Source organism: Ictalurus punctatus, chromosome 23 (assembly GCF_001660625.3).
Source record: "Ictalurus punctatus breed USDA103 chromosome 23, Coco_2.0, whole genome shotgun sequence".
In the NCBI taxonomy this organism is placed as follows: domain Eukaryota; kingdom Metazoa; phylum Chordata; class Actinopteri; order Siluriformes; family Ictaluridae; genus Ictalurus; species Ictalurus punctatus.
Window position 1 is genome coordinate 19,163,369 of NC_030438.2, and position 10,372 is coordinate 19,173,740.

Below are 10,372 nucleotides of genomic sequence, written 5' to 3' on the forward strand. Positions count from 1 at the left end.
GGTTTCTCTTACGAATACGCTCAAAATGAAGGACGATTTAATGAAGGCTCCCAATAAATCTTTATCTCTCTATACTTCCGTATAACTTCCTGTTTCCTCTCGGATACCAGGAGAATCTTCTCCTTTGTGGTTGTGACTGTGAATCGCGTGTGTTTTCCTCCCACCAGGCGAACACACGGCTGTACACTCCGCCACACGACAGCGACTGAAGCCATTTCGGGACGTGATCGATGCTCAGCTCGGCTTTTATTGATCTGTGGATGTTGATGGAGCCGTACCGCGACCCGGCGCGGCCAAGTCGGGCCAGAAGGGTCACGCCGTGTTTGGACAGATTTTTCTTTAAATAGGTTACACAAATGCAGAAATGTAGGAGAAGGGGAAAAAAAGAAAGAAAAAAAAAGAACCTCACTCCAATTAGTGGCACAGTGTGCAGTTATAAAGCATCTGACGGCGCTATTTTAGCAGCAGGCCAGTCGTGGGAAATCAGCAAAGCATTTACTACGCCAATTACGTTTCAAAGACGCGCCATTAGTCGAATTATTACCATTATTATGCATAACTATTGTCTCTGGACGAATGAATAAAGCACTTTTTTTTTACGTCCTTATTTCAGGAAACAGCGTTTATACGTCATACAGCTGAGTGGGACCGAGTGCGTGAGTCTGTTTGTTCACCGTTGGGACAAAATCAAGCCAGGTTTGACGGGCTGTATGAGGTTTTTTGGGGGGGAGGGGCCTAATTTTGGTGTCGCGGACGGAAATCTCGCTTCGTAAAATAGTCGCGATGTGTTATAGAATCCGGCCGAGGTTTTACTGAGATCTCGTAGCGTGTGACACAACGAGCTTTAGAAGGGCGCTGAAATCACACGGACTATAAACAGCTCCCGGAGGACGGGACTGTAATTTCTAGCACGTTTAAAGTGCTAGGTTTTTAGAGAGTTTGCTCTTTCAAGCAGAAACAGGTAGGTACTGTACGACAAGTTATTATACACAGTATCTCACAAAACTGAGTGCACCCCTCACATTGTTGTAAATACTTGATGATATCTTGTCATGTGACGACACTGGAGAAATGACACTGTGCTACAGTGTAAAGTAGTGAGTGTACAGCTTGTGTAACAGTGTACATTTACCGTCCCATCAGAATAACTCAACACACAGACATTAATGTCTAAACCGCTGGCAATAAAAGTGAGTACACCCCTAAGTGAAAATGTCCAAATTGGGCCCAGGGTCAATATTTTGTGTGGTGCCATTATTTTCCAGCGCTGCCTTAACCCTGTTGGGCATGGAGTTCACCAGAGCTTCACAGGTTCCACTGGAGTCCTCTTCCACTCCTCCATGACCACATCACGGAGCTGGTGGATGGTAGAGACCTCGTGCTCGTCCACCTTCCGTTTGAGGACGACCCATAGATTCTCGATAGGGTTTAGGTCTGGAGACATGCTCGGCCAGTCCATCACCTTCACCCTCGGCTTCTTTAGCGAGGCAGTGGTCGTCTTGGAGGCGTGTTTGTGGTCGTCATCATGCTGGAATACTGCCCTGCGGCCCAGTCTCCGCAGGGGACTCTTTTTTTTTATCCAGAAAGAAGACTCGGGGTTGTTCCATTCAATGTTGATGATTTCAAACAGTTGATGAGAAGTTGAAAAATGTTTCTGATGGACTTGTTCTCGAGCCACTTCTTGGTGGTCTTTGCAGAGTTAGCAGGAGCATTGTCTGGTTGAAAAGAACATCTGATCGTTTCTCTCTAGGAAACAACTTTTCATCCGTAAGAATGAAAATGCCGTGACACGCCGTGACCGCGACGCTTAACTGTGGTAGAGACGCCTTCACTACTGTGTCTCTGACCAGATCTTCGAAGACACCTCTCTGGAGCATCAGCGCCAGAGCAACTCCGCACAACTCCGCTGGAACAAACTTTCCATGTTCTGACAAAACCTTCATTTAAAAAGTTTTTGGTTTAAATGCGCGTTGTGAGTTTTCAGTGGTCGCATCTGGGATAGAACTGTTCGCTTGAAAGATTCGATGATTAGCTTTTCATTTCCTCTGCTCCGCCAGACGGAGTGAATGGAGTCCTATTACTTGAAAAAAAAGGAGGAGGTCTGAACAATTCGGGGTGTTTGGGAACAAAAACAAAATCGGAGGAGTCATTTCATAAAAAGCTGGCTCAATACATGTCCCAGTTTCAAAAAAGGATCCTATCAATATAATATTATCTATTAGCCATGGCAACATCTCGTTTTTTTGGGGCTTTTGGGGGGGGCATGGGGGGGGGGGCTTGGAGATGGAAACTCATCCCATTATATTCTACGAACAATCAGCTCTTTACTGGAGGACCTCGTTCCTCCTTTCACAGATGATGGTTTCTACAAGCACACACACACACACACACACACACACACACACACACACACACCCTAGCCCCACCCACCACTCGTGAAAGGCAGTAAATTGAACCCACACAAAAACAAGGCTGTGCTTTTACGAGAGCGAGAACAAGTGTAGTGTGCCATGACCCCCCATCTGTGCTGCCTTCACCGTTCCCGAGGGTGCCGCTGGTTCAGAGTTGCAGCGCGAGCCGAGCACGTTCCTCGCTCCTGTCGTGATGAAAGATCTCACATTCGTCTCACGTCCTGCACATGCGGACTGCCCGTGGCAACTCGAGTTCAAATCCAAGCTGCTTCCCGATCGTGTCCGAGAAGCGGGATGCTGGGAATAGAAAAGCGCTGTGCTGCTGATCCAGTCCAATATATTCCGTCCACGGAAATGGAGATTTGAAAGAACCCAAGTTTGGGAGAAAAACCACACACCTTGAAGCTCCACCTTCTTCCTACTTGGTTAACTTCCTATAAACCACCACCACCACCACCACCACCTCCTCCTCCTCCTCCTCCTCCTCCTCCTCCTCCTCCAGGTCTCCTCAAAACTATTCAACACATCGTTGGCGTAAAGGAGAATCCGAAAACTTCTGATAAAGTAACAGCTTTACCTCGGACTGTTACAAAGCGCTGACACTGGAGACTCCTTCCGTAAACGTTAAATAAACGTCTCCTTGCGGAAAACTTCCCCATATACATGATTACTCACGTTTATTTTCTATCCGTATATGTGGAGCATCCGCTGTATCCACAAGTCCCTGTGAATGATCCGTTACCATAGAAACGATAATGCACTGGAACGAGCGTGTTAATGTTAACCCTGTACCGCATGAATTATTACATTTACATTAAAAAAATGTTTTATGTATTTTTAATATTTGAATTAATAATAAAAATGTATTTTTTTAAAAATGTAAAAAAACCAAAAAAACAATTGGGAGGAGGGTAGTTGGGAAATTGAGCAATGGTGGAAAGTATCATATTGTCAAAAATATATCCGTGATTTGTAACTGCTCCACTGTCAGAGCTCCTGTTGTAGAAAATTAATCAACACCTTCTGACCAATCAGATTAGAGAAATTAACGGCTGTATTATTATCCTTGGCCTGTGACCTGTAACGTTTATGAATTATGATAATAAATAAAATTTAAAAAAATAGAATTTGTATACAACGACAGAGGTGCCGATATTTACGGTTCAGCCATTTTTTTAAATACAAGTTTTTGACCCCTTGCTACGACCTTGCAGAAATTCTCTGCTTTATCAGCGAAAACAAACAAGGCGATTCACAGAACGGGAAAGGGCGTGTGACGTGAAAACTGCACATTTGTGAGCCAATAGAAAACAAGAAGGCGGGGCTGTGAGCTCTTCGAATGGTAAAAGCGCAGGACTGGATGTGCTGTTTATGGTTTAGCGCTGTTAGCATGGAACATCTCGTCTGATGTACCGTACGCAGGGATTTTCCAGTTGAAAGCTCTGAGACAAAACAGTGGCTAGTGATGCAGATTGTTTAACCGGTAGACGAGTCGTCATTCAGTTCTTTCATTCATCCAAACGCTCATGTCTCGGAAATAATCAAAAACGATACGCAAACTCCTCAAAGCATGTCCCTTCATACAAAAGCTTTCGCTATGACTAGATTGAACTTATCAGCATCTGAATCACTTTTGAAACACAAGGACATGGAGAACACGCTTCCTCCACACTGCACGATGCCGGTGTCCCAGTCTCACGGTCACGAATTCATGAGATGAGTCTTATATATTTATATATATTTATGTGTGTGTGTGTCTGTGTGTGTGTTAGAGAAATGAATTGTTTCTTGTGCTTAGTGCATTTTGAAAGAAACTATTTCTATTCACATACGGATCTTCGTATCTTACAGTACACTACATTAACGGCATTTAGCAGATGTCCTTATCCAGAGCGACTTACAGTTATCTCAGTTATACAACTGAGCAGTTGAGGGTTAAGGGCCTCGCTCAAGGGCTCAACAGTGGCAGCTTGGCAGTGCTTGAACTCTTGACCTTCTGATCAGTAACCCAGAGCATCCATGCTCCACCATTGCCCACTACTGCCACCATTGCCCACTGCTGCCACCATTACCCCACTGCTGCCACCACTGCTGCCACCATTGCCCCACTACTGCCATCATTGCCCCACTGCTGCCACCATTGCCCCACTGCTGCCACCACTGCTGCCACCATTGCCCCACTACTGCCACCATTGCCCACTGCTGCCACCACTGTTGCCACCACTGCTGCCACCACTGCCACCACCACTGCCCCACTGCCACCACCACTGCCCCACTGCTGCCACCACTGCCCCACCTTAGCATGACACGTGGTTCGTATTCTCACCGGATGACCTACCACACAGTTTTAAATCACCGAAAAATGAGAGATTAGATCAGTACACCATATTTTTTACTGACCCTCAAAGTCCTTAAACTCTCCACGGGTTTAAACAGAAAAAGAATAGACACTAGAATAGACAATGTTACTGGCTACTCCTCCAAGGATCACGCACGGACAGCGTTTTCTTTCTTGCCTGTGAATAGCGAAGCGACCCTGGGTTTTGTAATATCAGTTTCCAACGCCATCCAGTTCTCCAGTGTCCAGTTTTCTTATGGGCCTTGGACCCCTTTTCTTCAAACCTATTATGCTTCTCTTCGATTCATATTGCCAATTAGAAATGTTCTTTTTAAGAGCCTGGAGCTGCTCTCTGAGAAGTAAGGGTAGGCAAAGTCTTTCAGAAAAGGAAGAAAAAGAAAAAAGAAAAAAAGATTACCCTAATCATCTAGAATTCTTCCGTGACCTCATGCGAGGTTTTTCATTATGAACTTTTCTTCAGTAATCCGGCCGCGCGTTCTCCTTCCCCGGCGAGTTCGATAAGAAAGAAGGAGGGAGGACGAAAAAATGTAAAAGATGTAAATAACTCAGACGGGAGGCTGAATCCACACCGCATGCCTTCCGTGTAGAACATCCGGCTTCCGTTGGATCGAGAACATACCAAAATGTACAGCTCTGTGGGATATTATTTATTTATTTATTTGTATATCTTGTTAGTTCCCGTAGAAAGAGTACAATTATAAAAAAAAAAACCCTCTTTTTAATAAATCTACAGCCCGTCGTTATCGATCAACGTGGGAAACGTGGGACGGCGGGCAGGGAAGAAGCGAACGCCGGCGAGTTCAGAGATTAAGCAGGAGAAAGGGAACGCATGGAAAAAAGGAGAAAAGATGCGCAGGGAGAAAATACCATACAGGATGTGAGACGGAGAGAAGGAACGAAGGATAGGAGGACTGAAAGAGGAAGAAAAAAAACCTGATTTCATGCAGACGGTGTAAAAAATATGCATATATTAAAGAGGCTGGAATAGTGAATGCTAACCCCGCCCCCTTACGTTAACCGTAACTTCCATACAAATTGCAAATTTGTATAAATAGGCAATTTTGTTGTTTGTGTTTGGCATATATATATATATAAATCATATACATCCTCCTCATCCAACCGTACTGGTTAGAACGTCGGTTTGAGTAGGTCCCTTCCCCTAAATGGGCGTAGGAGAACGGACGTAAAGAGAGGGAGCTCGAGATACAGAATGTGAGTAATAGAGGGAGGAAGAGGAGAGACTGAAAGAGAGAAAAGATATGAAATGGAGGTGGAGATCGAAAGAAGAACGAGAAGAAGCCGAGATGAGGAGAGGTCTGTTTGTTCGTTAGTCTCGGTCTAACGGTTTCTCTTACGAGCTGCTCGGGTTTCGGCTCATCTGCATGAAGGCGGCCATGTCGAGTCCCCAGCCCCGGCCCGAGAAGCCTCCTAATGAGCGAGCCCGGGTTGGGTTACATTACTGAAACCCCCCGGCAGCACGAGCCTATCGATCAGGTTTACCCCAGTGAGTTTCACTATCACCGCCTGTTAGCTGCTCCGAATATTACGATTTGGGTGTCGATGAGGGTTTTTTTTTCCCTCCCTCCTTTTCACAGAAGAGATGCGAATGGAAAATAAGGTTTGAGAGGTGGAAAAAAACCCAAAAAAACAACAACAACCCCAGACTGGAAACGGAGACGGCTAAATCCTACACTCCTCTGGCGTGGCGTATCGATCTTAGGAGGGCTGTTTTTTTGTCACTAACCTACGAAAACATCTTTGAGTCACTGTTTTAATGGTTCTTCTTTGGAGATTTTGTATGAGTCAAAGGTTTTGGACACAATTTCTCCACATTTTAGAAGATTATTCACCCATTTGGTTCAGGAGTATAGCGAAAATAGCGCTGTTTAAAATCAGAGCCTGTGTCGATGGCACTAACACGTTTCGTACCTAGTTTTATCCTTTTATTTATTCCAAATCGCAGCTCTTTTCTTGCGTTCTACAACTCGCTGTGATTGAATGATGGAAAAAGCTGGTTTTTGTGTGGTGGGTTTTTTTTTTTTAGTGGAGTGTACTGGGCGTTGGTGAATAGCCATAATTACCAATGAGCAATGAAAATGACTGACTGCATTCACAGCCCTGCTCTAAGTGTAATAAAAACTGAAAACAGAGAAACACAATGCAGAAGGCTGTCCTCAGCTTTTCATATTCAGTGAGGTGCATAAGTATTCACCCCCCTTCCCCCTTCCCCACACTCCAACATAGTTCTATTTTCTCCATTTGGTAGTGCGGCAGACTGAAACAGATTTCAATCGGGATTATATGTTACGAATCTAAACAAAACGGCCCGTAATATTGATGTAGATTACTTATAAATAAAATGTAACGGGTCGTAGAAGGATTCACTTCCCCGGTTGGTGTAAAAACCATCATTACAGAACGCCGTGGATCGTTATAGTACATATGACCCTTATTATAAATATGGAAAACGGTCCGGGTTTGCAAACAAACAAACGCAACGTGATTGGATTTCATTCAGCGTCATGCAAATTAAGTCAGAAGGAAAGACGGATAGGCTAACGCTTCGTTTGTAAACGGCTAAATATGAGACGATCCATAATAATAATAATAATAATAATATAAATACAAGAGAAATAGGGGACGGTCAAAACCAGGAAAAACAGGAAACCTGTGTGCACAAACGTGACGTATGGAATTGCAGGTTCAATCCATAGCTCAATGTGAACAATGGTGGCCTGCGATCATGAGCCCCGCCCCCAAACAAGCCCAGAATCAGTCCTGAGCATTCCGAAAACAAAGACGTTCCGAAACAAAGACGTAAAGCGTGATAAGACCGTGTAATGAGACGAAGAAAGAGCCAGGTATAAACAGACAAACTGATTAGAGGATAAACACAGAACAGCTGAACACATTAGGATAATCAACCTGGGGTGGAGACAGGACTAGGGCCAAAACAAGGGGCACATGGCAAAACAAAACAAGACCACAAGCAGAACCGTGCAGCGCACTGAGAGGTGAGTTCATGGAGATGGGTGGGTTCCGGCACACGTTTGCAGAGAACAGCACTAAACCGTAACATCTCTCACACCTCAGTTACCCAGCAGAGCTTTTACACATCAGTGAAGTGAACGTCCAGCGGCGGCATGACCCGCGCAGGAGCGCTTATTAACCACTGCAGAGGGAAAAACCTTGTACTTGTTCCAGAAGAGCTCTTACACTGGTCCCGAGTTCTGCAGCAGGACATTAAATCGACAGGCTTTACGCCAAGCAGGGTTTTAATGTCGAGCAGACGCATGCTGCTCGTTCTGTTTTCCATAACACCGCCTATCAGACTACGAGATCTGGGAACGTTGTGCAAAACAATAGAGCAGTCAAGATGTCTGACCGGCTGACTCAGCACTTTAGGATCTCATTAGTGTGGCCTGAAATCATCAGGATCATCGAGCGGTGTGTCGAAGAGCGACACTGTGCTTTTAATTCTTTTGTTTACGCAAATAAATCCGTATGAAATGCCACGACTGCTAATCCTGCACGCCGCACCCTAACCTTAACCGTTTATCATTTTAATTCAAAGTGGCTTGTAAGGGTCTTCTTACGAATCTGCGATCAGCAGACCACATAGAGTACGCCAGGACTCTTACGGGTTCCTTCTGCCGGAACCCTTTAAGGTTCGATGATTTCCTGTCAGAAAGGAACTCTTTTGGAAGATAAGAACCCTTTTAATCATCCCCTAAAGAACCCTGGATACGTTATTGCTCTTATTTTCTTCATAATCTCCAGAACGTCTCAGGTGTTTAACATTTAGCTCTTGGGAAGCTGTTCTTCAAGGGTTCTTTAAAGGTTATGACATGATTAAGGGTTCCTAAAAAGGGTTGTCTGGAAATCCACCCTGCTACAGAACCTTTACGGGTTCCCCCAGAGAGATAACCCAAGAACTCTTAAGGGTTCTAAAAGAGACTTTCAGTAAAGTAATGAAGTGTTTTATTATTGCTGTCGTTCAGTCTGTTTCATTCGATTTGTTTCTATTTATTAGGCGACAAAACATCAGTGTTGGTACTAGGAGAAGTACACAGTACTAAAAAAAGGTTCTTTAAGTGTTCACTGGATAATACCGGCGCCACCACCCTCGAGTTTCTGACCGAAAAAACGTCCTTGTAAAGGCTATCGAACACTTAACAACCCTCAGAGTGTACGGGCTTTAAAAGTCTATCTGTGGGAAATCTTTAAAGGTGCTTTAACCGAGTTCTCCCTTTCAGGAGAAATCCCATGTAGAACCGTTTTAGGAAGCCGAGAACCCTCGGAAGTCTTAATACGTGACGATTCGTCGGATTCTCCTTTCCATTCAAACTCGTCGTACATGCTGAGAAAATTGACAAGCCTCAAGGGTCCTCCGAAGAAAGCTTCACCCATACACCCGTTTCCGATCAGAAAGTATCCCACAAACCCGTGAAGGACAAGGCGCCGGGTTGCTGTGAGATTCCGACCGAATCGAAAGCGGATTTTTGTGGGAATTTTTTTTTTGGGGGGGGGGGGGGGGGGGGGAATCAAATAACTCTCAAGGCCCTGCAACGAAACCGCACGAGTACACGGGCGTACAGACTCGACAAGACGATGAAGAGAAACCAGAGGAAAGATCTGGAATGTCGTCGGGAACGTGTGCGCTGGAAGGAAATGAAATGAAAAGCACTCTTCCTGCACTGCGTTTCCTAAAGAAAGAGAGTCCTTGACACAGCAGGGAAAAGATTAACCATCTTCTATCACGATCGAGCCTGTAGACGCACCCTGGGTTCCTTCTCGGAGTGGAGTCTGGTACTTTTATAATAAGCCGTTCTGAATAGAGGTTTGATTCGGAGCGTCAATAAGCCAAACGCACCTTTGTGACTTCACCGTGGCAGCGCACTGCATGTTTTTTGTTTTTTTTTCTTCATGTTTTCCTTATCTGGAGTGCAATTTGTATAAAGAGCACATAGTTACGAGCAGTTTATAAATTCTCAGAACGTGAGTCACTAGCATTTGTTTGTTAGCTAGATGATAAATAGATATTGGATATTAATAAAATAAAAAAAAAGACTATGATAAGAGCGTGAGCCGAGACCGAAACGCACTCTCCAGTCTGTGCTCGTGTTCAGCACGGTCGTTAGAGAGGAGGAATGTGGTGAGGACGAATAAAAGAGGAGGCCAGAGGAGGACAGAAAACACGAAGAAGTGAAAGAAGAGGAATTTCTGCTTTATAAAATATGCTGCTATAATGCTGAGAGCGGGAAAAAGATGCTTGCTTTTTCTTCCGTCGCACAAAAGAAGTGTCTCTAATGCACCGAAACTATCGTTTATTTAGGGCATACTATAAGGAAGGAATAGAACACACCACGTCATGCTTTTATAGGAAAATAATCAACATGCGGGGGTTGTGATGAAGTTAGCATTCCTGTCGTGGCACAGCTCTTGCACATCGTGCTCACTCTAATACGGGATGCGCAAAACGCGTTGTTCTTAACGGATCGTCGACACGGTGACGTTTTCCGTAAGGAGAAATGTACCGGTGTGGCGTTTATGGAAGGAGTCTCCAGTGTCAGCGCTTCAGGACATGGGAGTTTACGGTTTC